The 10,446-nt window shown below is 39.4% G+C and overlaps 1 long non-coding RNA gene across 2 annotated transcripts; it reads right to left on the bottom strand.

Moving 5' to 3' along the window:
* Positions 1-2,669: 2,669 nt before the first annotated feature.
* On the bottom strand, positions 2,670-5,257 carry LOC112949772. 2 transcript variants are annotated; one of them, XR_003249877.1, is made up of 4 exons: positions 5,196-5,257; positions 3,932-4,036; positions 3,521-3,628; positions 2,670-2,788 (listed from the first exon to the last, which is right to left on the bottom strand). It is a non-coding gene; the product is annotated as an uncharacterized LOC112949772 (long non-coding RNA). The 2 variants fall into 2 exon arrangements; XR_003249878.1 differs by having other exon boundaries at positions 3,932-4,033; positions 5,196-5,256.
* Between the last annotated feature and the right edge of the window lie 5,189 nt (positions 5,258-10,446).

Below are 10,446 nucleotides of genomic sequence, written 5' to 3' on the forward strand. Positions count from 1 at the left end.
AGGTGAGCTTGGGAATATTCTCAGATTCTGCTTTCTCTGCGTTTCTTGAGCAGAATGCAGCCTCATGGTAGTCAGCAGCAGCCAGCAGTGGGGAGCTGCAGTTTTAATAACAAATTGCGACTAGTTGCTGCTGGCTGCAAAGCAGCTCCCACTGAAGCCCACAGCCCTTCAGGTTGCACTGGAGTACACAAGTATTCGATTTAATAGATGGTCTTTGGAGTGGAATGCATTAAAGTCTAAGCAGGCCCTTGGCCGTGGGAGATATTACCCTCAGCTGAAAATAGGGATAGCAGTCTCTAATTTGCTCAGGTCTATCCATTTACCACCGACAATATCGTCATTAGGAGGAGGGAGGAGAGGGAAGAGAAGCCAAAAAATAAAAAATAAAAAACCACTGCTACCTTTTTTTAAGAGAAATTATATCCAGCTAGTTCTCAGAGATGCACTTGCTATGAACAGCCTTGGATTCAATGACAGCAAAGCTCCCAGCTTGAGTAGCAGTTTTACAGACTTAATTGATAACCACATACACTTAGTTATTATGTCAATGCAAAACAGCATCATTCATTATTTACACAGGAGGAGATTTTCCAGAGTACCAAGGACAGGCAAGCACCCAGCTCCCTTCAAAGACCAGCGTGGGATTTAGGTGGGTGGACATCTGCTTTCCTCCAGTGTCCACAAGCTGCTCRGTGCGTCTTTGGGGCTTGATTTGTTTATTGAATTATCCCTGAGATTTATTTCTGAGGGATTTGATTTTCTGGGTCCCAGACAAACAAATTCTCTATTCTGTTCAACTAGGCACTCCAATGCATTTTGTTTGCATTAGCTACACTCTGTTGCATTAGTAATGTCCCATCATGTCATATTAGCAGTCTGCTTTGCTAATAGAGGAGAAGTCGTCGGCGCAGTACAAAGTCTACACGTGTTAGCAGTTGTTTCCCTTTGTACTTCATTACAGACAGAGGCATTGGGCTCTGTGGGGAAGTTTTTTTGATCCCTCGCGTTGGATTTATCCCAAGAGGTAACGGGGAGACATTTTGATTTGTGAAAATTTGATCAGGGAAGAAAAAGTGCTTTCTTTTCCTTCCTTATATCTCTCTAATTGCAAAGAGATGCTTAAGTGATTTTATATAATGGAAACTAATTCAGCTGTCCGAGATTTTCAAATCTGAGCATTTCAAATGCTTTTTCTGTTAATGTTTTTTTAAGGCAAAATGGAGGAACAATGTTTACCTGACACAAAACGCCTTTTTCCTCCTCCTTTCTCCTCCACTTTCTACAATCCTGTTCACTGCCGAGCAGTATAGCTCAGACTGACTGCTATGAGGGGAATACACCCCATATCCTTGAAAATATATCCATAATTTTTTAGCATATTTATAAGAAATTGAATTCAGCACAGATCAATGTGCAAAGTGAGATTCTTATTTACAGTCTATGCATTCTTATTTAGCAAACACTTCTCAGAGATATTTCCATAGGCCCTAAAAACAAAGTTTATTCTCTTCTTTCCTCGGATCTCAGCATCGTTGAGGAAAATTGTACAGGTCTGTGGCCCAAGAATAAAAGCATCTGTTGAAGCTCCAGATGCTCTTGAAGCTCAACCACCTATCTGCCATTTCCAGGGAGTCAGGTAAGACTGAACTCAGGTAAGACTCAGGTAAAACCCGAACTAACCTGCTAAGGCTACTACTGATCTTACATACAGTACATACACTTTTTGGGCCGATCTAATGTCAAACATCATACTTCCACTGAATACTTACATACACTTATAACAAAAGGAAGGTAAATTATGTGTTTATATGCAAAGGGTGTGAAAAAAGAATAAAATTTTAACTGAGAAGCTGCGGTTCAACCCTTAGTCAAAAAGCAGCACAATAACCATACAATGCATATGTGTATAGCCACGGACAGCATTATCAAACATGCTGTATCTTAAACCTCACTACTTTTTGTACTTGGACATCTGCCCGGTCTTCCAGAGTGAAGCTGACTGACAAGCAAAGAACTTCTCTGAAGTTCTTCTCTATAGAGAAGATTTTTTAAAATGTTTTAATAAGCTAATAAGAGTGAGAGGAATACCAGGCTCATTCCTGTAGCAGATGTGCTCCGTGACAGCGTGTACTCACAGCGTGTACTCTAATGGGCATACAAAGCCATTCTAAATGGACCTTGATAGGATTTTACAATTATAATCCCATCACAGACATGTAGCTTTGGAAAAAGTATTGGAGAAGCATTTCAGAAGTTATTTGAACCAACTTTTGCATCTCCCCGACTGGTTTTAATGCCTCAGGTGATATGTAGAATTATTATGATCGTCATTACCATTCACCGTGTGATGGTGTCTATGAAATATAGTTGTGAATCAGTGCTCACCAGAATAACACAGAACAGAAAGATGGCCCCTGGCCAAGAGGCATCCAAAGCCACAAGCAACGCAAGTGAGAGATTAAGACATTGCAGGCTGATCTCTCCTCTTTAAAAGGAGGAATGCTTTTCAAAATCTACCCTTACGACCAGACACGTACTAATGTGAGAGAGAAATGGTAACAAATACATTTTATAAATCATACCTGTTTTCTGGAAAAGTTCTTAGGAGATTATGGYTGTTGATGTCTCATAACTTTCCAAGACTCAAAACATGTTTAGGAGGAGTGATTTACGAGTTCTTTAATGGAACATTATTTAGGACATTTTTTGCATCAAACTCTGAGCTGGCACAGAAATAAGTGTTGCTCAATGCATACCAGGCAGCGTGCAAGATTTTAGTGGCATCCACCTTGAAAGAAAGAAAGATTTTAGTATAGCGGTTCTAAGGAAGGTTTTATAATTTCTGAAGCTGCTTGCTTGTAATGTTAAGACTAGACAAACTCATCTGAAGAAATACCTTTTCTAAAAAAATCTTTTTTTCCTCAAAGACAGCTAACTTAGGAACTATAGCCTAAACTTTTTTCCCCCTATTTTTACCTAAGAATTCTGTAGATTTTTTAAAGTAATTTCTTAGAGAAAATGTTTCATTTTCTATAAATCATCCTCAAATATGCAGCTCTATAAATCATCCTTCAAATACGTGGCTTTACATCATCATGTGTAGCCTTGATCTTTTAGTATTGACAGCTACTCAGAATATTTTCTTGAGTCCTATTACAGCTACTGAACTTCTGCATGGATCCAAGCAAATATATCACAATGAGGGCTGGAGCCAAGGAAGCAATCTGCATCTCCTGGTTTTGTTCCTGAATCTTGCTCTTCACCGAGAAACTGTCATCTGTTGTCCTGGGTACATATCACTCACTAGTGACCCAGAGTTAGTTTTACCATTGCATTTTTATACATGATCCAATAGCAAGCAGAGAGGGGCCTTACTAAAACAATTTAATAAAAATAACAGAATTACCTCAAAAATAAATGCCTATCTTGAAGTTTAGCTTATGGACTACATAACTCGCTTACTCTGAGGTTAAACAGAAATAAATTAATAAGATGAATAACATTAAAATCAAAATCTTACTTGGATACAAGCCAGAATTTACGTCTTCAAAATATTGTATGTTGAGCCAGACAAGCCAGGCAGTTTCAGACATGCAACAGCTCTTCAGATCTTGRTGCATGATGGGCTCTAAGACAAAAAGAATTCTGATAAAGTAACACTAACACAGTTAAGATGTCAGTTTAAAACAAGTGACCTTGTGAAGGAGACAAAAGGGTGAAAACTGGGCTATGTGTGGTGCCTGCACACGAGGAAGTCTCTGGTTTTCATGGTGGTTCTATTTGCTGATGTCAAAGAGACTTCAGGGTGATATAGCATTAATATTGTCTCACATGTCAGGTAATGCAAATAAAGAAAATTACGAGCAGGGTGAGCATGCACTGAAGATGAGCTCTGTGACATCCATTATGTAGAAGTAAAATCATCTTTTACCTCATGAAAGACGGCAGCTTGAAGGCTAAATTTAATGAGTCTGATTCTGATCTCGTACTAGGTTAAACCAAAAATGACTCCATTTCAGGTAATGGAAATGCACTGCTGTTAAGCAAGAAGAAAGTCAGGTTTATTAATGCATCCAACTATGCTTCTGTAAAACTTGACAGCCTACTAAGGATTGCTGTTCATTAGTGTTCCGATTCTCAACAGTCATTATAATTTTTATTAGAAAACCTCCAGCAATACCAAGTTCAGATACAAATTAAAAATAAGCTTTAAATGTGCCATGAGCTTTTGTTTTGGCACTGGTATCTYTGAGCAGAGACTTACAGTTCAATTCAGACAGTTAGCAGGGTGCTGACAGCAACATGTTGGTACAAGACTCTACTTCTCTCCTTGGTTTTGTTTTAATTAAAGCAGCATTTATTTTTTTAAAGCAGGTCATAAAGCTAACCTACTTTGACAACACAGCATTGCATTATAAAATCATTTCTTATAATAATTATAAATCTCTACAAAAGCAAATTGAAATGAAATGAAAGCCCCAGCGCACGTTGCCCTTCTTCCCAGCAGGAAAATTTCATCTGATCAAAAGTACCGCCGGCTGCTGAGCTTCTGCAGACAGAAATGACATTTAGTCTTCAGCTTCTACCAGTCACCTTGTCAGAGCTTGAGCTTCAAAGGATATACTCTGAGCACCTAGCATGTCACTTGGCCAAACCTACAACCACACAGCGCAGCTACAGCCAATTTTAATGGCATTTTCTCCATCAGCCAAGGATGAAACCCTCCAGGTGAACCCTATCCTTACACACTTTCTGAGAGGGAATGAGAAATAACTGGTGTCACAGTTTCATTTTAAGTGCGATAGTTTAAAGAAAAAATAATTTATTGCCAAAAGTGTTGAGTGCAGTAGAAGGATTTTAGAAGATTTGTAGTTGGCGTTGACTACTTTTATGACACATATCAAAAATACTTGTTGAAATTTCCCTGAAAACAGGGATTCAGACAAGATTTCTGGTACTTTGGGTTCTCTATTCAGCTGGAAATCCTGACAGGACCAACTCTTTCATGGTATTGAAGTCCACCTTGGTTGAGATGGACAACAAAATCCAGATCCTGAATTTATGTAAACAGKAAAAACACTTTTAAAACAAATAGTGACATCACGGAAAATTCTCAGCATCAAAACTATAACAAATAAAAAGGTTTCTAAATGTTTCAGAACTAAAAAAAAAAAAGATTAAATATATAACCTAACCTCAGCAACCAGTCCTCCTGGTCCATGGCAGTCGGCACACAATATTCCAGCTTCTTATTTTTGTTCTCCCTTACAAAAGAGAAAAAACAGAGTTAGATACTAACTTCAGCATCTACCAGGTCAAGAATTTCATGACATTAGAGAGAAAATAGGGTTCTAAAATCTGTAAGCAAAGTGTATATATATGAATTCAACGTTATAAGAAATTTCAAGGGCTGTGAAGGCATAAAAAGTCTATGCACTATGTAGCAGCCAGACATATAGTTCCTTCGAGAAGAGACTGAGTATTAAGAAGTTCAACAAATATTATAACATGGCATTAGACTACAGTGTACTTCAAGTGAAATAATATAGATCAAACTGGGCAGTAGATATCACCTACTGGGGATATTATGGAAACAGTCATTAACTACCCTATCGCTTAGCAGGCTTAACTGGTTCCTAGTGTGTTTCCAGTTGCAATGAAATCCAAATTCCATTTTGGAGCTCTCTCAATCCCAGCATGGTTTGGATGCTGCCTCTCTCCCTCCTTTCATCTCTGAAGACGTTGAGATCAACTTCCATCTTGCATCTAACTGATATGAATTTATGTGTGTGAGGGTGGGGTTGACACATCCCTTTGTGGATTAAGGCATTTCCTAATCAGGATCTTTTAGCTAATGCAACAACTTGCTTGTCTTATGGTTTGGCAAAGACAAACTGCACTACCCTTGAAGGCATCCAGCAAGCCCAGCTATTTAYTCAGAACTTTCCTGATAAATCTGCTTAGGGAAGTTATGATCTGGAGAGATGGGTGAGAAGAACTTATTTTTGTTGATATCTGATATGGTATAATGTTTTTAACTGATCTGTAAGTGCTCCCAGATACTGCGATGGAGACAGAGTGAAAAACTTAAAAAATGCACTCAAAATCAAAAATCACTTTCAGGTTATGAAGCAACTTTTGTTACTTAGAGTACACTTTTCTATGTATCTTAATTCTCTGAAAGAGTGGGATGAGAAGAAGAGATACAAAATAAAAACAATCTGCAAAAAGCTGGAATTTTGAATGGTATGAGATTTTAGGTATATCTAGGATATACCTAATATCTAAAAACTTTGTAGGCTAGGAGGGACTACAGCAACTTCTACTTCTAATTCCACTAAGTTACTTCCCCTTTGTGGTAGTGGATAATCCAGGGATAACTGAACTGGCAGAACAGGAGTCAGAAGACTTACATTGAACAAGTCACTTCACCTCCCTCTTCTGCTACTGTTCTTTGCTTGTTATGCCATCCTTGAGGCCAAAATTACTTTGCTTTCAAGATCTCAGTTTAAATCTTTCAGGGCCAGAACTGTGTCAATTTACTTGTCCATACAAGTGCTAGCACAGCAGGTCTCAGTCTTGGTTAGAGGCTGTAAGTGCTATTACCGAATACCTGGTAATAATAGGAAAAAGGATGAAGTCATCCTAAGTTCTTGTCCCATTTATTCACCACCCATGAATGTTTCTGTATTAACTATGTTAACGTCTCTGAGAATGGAGCAGATTTGCCAGGCCTCTCAAGACCAAATCTGGACAGCAGTACTTTATCCCCCATCTGCTGGCTTTGATAAAACCAGTCCTTGCCAAATCTATAGCAGGAATGTTTCTTCTCTGTGTCTTTTAAGTGCCCAATGAGATTAGCATGACATTCGAAGCCATAGATTGGAGCAGAGTTAGGCACAGCCAGACTTTAGGCAGTCTCGGTTACTCCTTAGCTCAAAACCTGCCAAAATAACCCAGAAACAGCTCACATCRGGATGGCCAAAGCATCTGTGTTTAACTTGACTACTTAGTGGTTTTGCAATAGTCATGAATATACAAAAGCAGTTCTTGTCCCAAAACTTAGACAATAGTTTATTTCCTGTGCAGTAATTATATATTTGCTGCTGTGGCAGCTCAGAAGCGTGGATGGTATCCATAAAACTCAACAAAGAGCAGTCTGTGAACCAAGAGTGAAGGAAATCCCTTTAAGAAAAAGAAGTACTCCTTGGAGACCCATTTCCAGAGTAGGATGATTGGACACGACTTAACCATGTGTTTCCATTAATAAGAGCCTACGGTAAATTCCTAGGCASTGCATTAAAGGCCTACCTGAATGAGAAGAAGGTTATTGATTATTCATACAGTCTGGGCCTTGAGGTTACAATTCCATGAAAACCTCCACGTCAACACACACGTGAGCTGTTAATCTAGCAGGGCCACACACCCAGCTACCGAAGGAAACTCCCATGGTTGAGCACTGCACATACATTGACCACTGTTGCCCAGGCAGTTGTAGTGTCCATCTGATCACGCCAATTAGAAACATCTTCAGGACTCATCAAGCAAAGAATTCAGCTTCATGAACCCGATTCAAATCAACACTTGCCTTGTGCTAATATTTTAGAGTTTCAGCTCATTTAAAAGCCAAGCTGAGCTGCATCTCACCTAATAGCTGATATAAACAAAGATAACTTTGTCACTCCTAAGCAGGATATAGCTTGGGATATAGCACAGGATATAGCACAAGCTTATTAGATCATACTTTCAAAGCCTTGTCCTAGAATCATAAGTGTTTAGGAAATGGGAGATGAGACCCTTGGATAGTTCATCTGCTTAATTCCACAATGGCCACTTTAGTTACTGTTGAAAGCATATTGGATGTGAGACTTCACATCTATATCCACATCCACATATCCACATCCACATGTGCTGTAATGAATAAGATATCTGAATGAAAAGTCATCAATGCTTGTGTGAAACTCAGATGTCTGATGAAATATTTTCACTATCAATCTACGCCTAAAAGTAAATAGWCAAAGCTGTAGGTTCCTGATATCAAACACACTGAATGTTCCAAGTATAACTCTTCAGATCTTCATATTTCAGATCCCTGAAAATATATTTCTGCATATGCGTACTACTAATTAAATTATGGGTCTAACTGTATTAGTAGTAATGAACATGTGCAAGAAGATTTGTGAAATGCAAGCTTAAATCTAAACGGATTACTTTCTTCATTTTCCTGAGCTGCACTAATATATATGTGTATATGCATACTCACACATACATGTATATACACGCATATATGTATGCATATATACATATATGTGTGTGTGTTTATTTATTTATTTATTTACATGCAAGCATATTAAGACAAGTCCAGCCATCAGCTCCATTTTCTAGTATCCTTCCCCCAGTTATTTTATTTAGGAAGCTCTAATGAAATACCTCTTTTGAAAACCCAGCTCCATTGCTTTTAGCATTTTAGCAGCAAAGCAATTACTCAGCCTGTCAGACTAATCATAAATATCGCTGTCCACGATGTTTCTACAAGCCAACAGTAACCGGTTTGGGCAGTTCATCTGAATTCAAGGACCTTCCAAGAAAGAGGTGCACTAATACTCCTTTCCCAAAGTGCGGATCAGAGCGCAAGGGAAAATGGGCTATTTTAAAGCACTGACTTCTTTTCCTAACACGAGGAATTTTGGGCCCTGTCTCCCACATAGCTCATGGGGCTCAAGTTATCTTGTTTTACATGTCACGCTTCTGCAAGAAAAAACATGTGTTACCTTACACATGTTGAAATCCCGAGTCCTTCTGATCAACAGGTTCATCCCACTTTCAGTTGCCAGGKATTGAAGGGGTGCTTTATTTTTTTTTACTGATTAAGAAATTTAACCTGAAGCCACCAGCACCGAACAAATAGGTGTGCAGATGTGGTCCTTGAGGAAGTGCCTTGAAGGGCAGGTAGCTCCCTGTGATCCAGGGACGTGCTCCCACTGGGTGTCAGCTGCCCCAGCTTCCCGGCACTGAGTGATTTACACCCGCGGAGGCCAGGGAATGTAATGACATTATGTTCGTAGCTTAAGCATTATTTTTTTGGCAGCAGTGCAAGCTGAAGCAGCCTCCACCCCAGGCCTACACCAATCCCTTGCTGGTGTTAATGCAACGTGGTGCACGCGGCTCCGAGCCGTCCTCTGCAGCCACCGGGCAAGCGTGGAGCTGGCTCCTGGCCAGCTTGCTGCAAGGCCCAGGCACCACGTCCCCAGACAGCTCTCCAAACATCACGAATAGGATTAGCAGCATAAATCACTCCTCTTGCTTTCCTTCTCTCCATTTCTTCCTTCCTTCCTTTCATTTCCTTCCCTCCTAATCTCCACATGCATCATGTGCACATGCACATTGGGAGGCTCCCTCTTTTATCTCCTTCTAAATCACAGACCAAAAAAGAAAATGCCCTGAATAGGATGCTACTGTCTGCCTCAACAACTAGCCTTCCCCGCATTTATTCCGAATATTCTGTGCATACCAGTCAAAGATAATATAAGATGCACAATCAACTTATATCCACATTTTAAARGTAGATAAACTGAGTCCCAGAACAGCATAGCTGCAAGATCATACAATGAGTTAGTGGTGGAAATAAGAATAAAATTCAAGAGTCAGCTGCTAACCACATAAGCTATCCCTGCTGCTGGCCTAGAAAGTAGAAATAATGGTTTGGAGTCCTCCAGTTTTCATTATTAGTTTTTTGGATGAGTTTTGCCTAAGGGGAATGAGTTATTCTCAGCTGTTGCATCAGTATGTTTCACTTGAGCTGAATTATGTGTCACTTTATGGTAGGGTTGTCTTCATTTTTTTCTCAGCTGTGCTTGGGGAGATCTTTGTGAACATCTTGTTTGACAAATTCTGCACCACCCACATAACCACTTTCAGGCAAAGTTTAGTAAAGTCAGAGACTGAGCTGAGCCCACTTATCTTTGGTGGATCTCTTCTTGTTGCTAATTGGAAGCTGCAAGGTCTAGTGGTCAGAGCAGAACGTGGGATGAGAAGATCCAACTACTCGGCTCTTCGCTTTGTTTTTTTGTCCTTGCGGCTTTGGGCAAGTCACTGGGCTTGATTGATAGTGTGTGCATTGATGTGCTTGTTTGTTTCTAATGAAAAATTTCAGCCAATRCAAAAGTTATCCGCAGCAATATTTTTTGTTTTTTCTTTCCAAAGGGAGGGGAGATTACATAAAAAAATAATGCCTTCTCCGACACATAAGTATTTCTTTTCTTTTCTTCCTCTTTTTTAGTTTCCTGAAACCAAATGCTGAAAATAAATTGTCCTTTCACCAAGAACTACAGTTTCTCAAAGAAAGGCCAGAGAAGAAATTTCTATTTCAGCAAACACAATTTTGCATTTATTTAATTATTTATGAGAAAGCCTTCCATGGAAGTTTTCAAGCAACACAGAAGCAGC

The sequence above is a fragment of the Nothoprocta perdicaria genome, unplaced genomic scaffold, assembly GCF_003342845.1.
Source record: "Nothoprocta perdicaria isolate Ctin4 unplaced genomic scaffold, notPer1 scaffold_3, whole genome shotgun sequence".
NCBI lineage: Eukaryota > Metazoa > Chordata > Aves > Tinamiformes > Tinamidae > Nothoprocta > Nothoprocta perdicaria.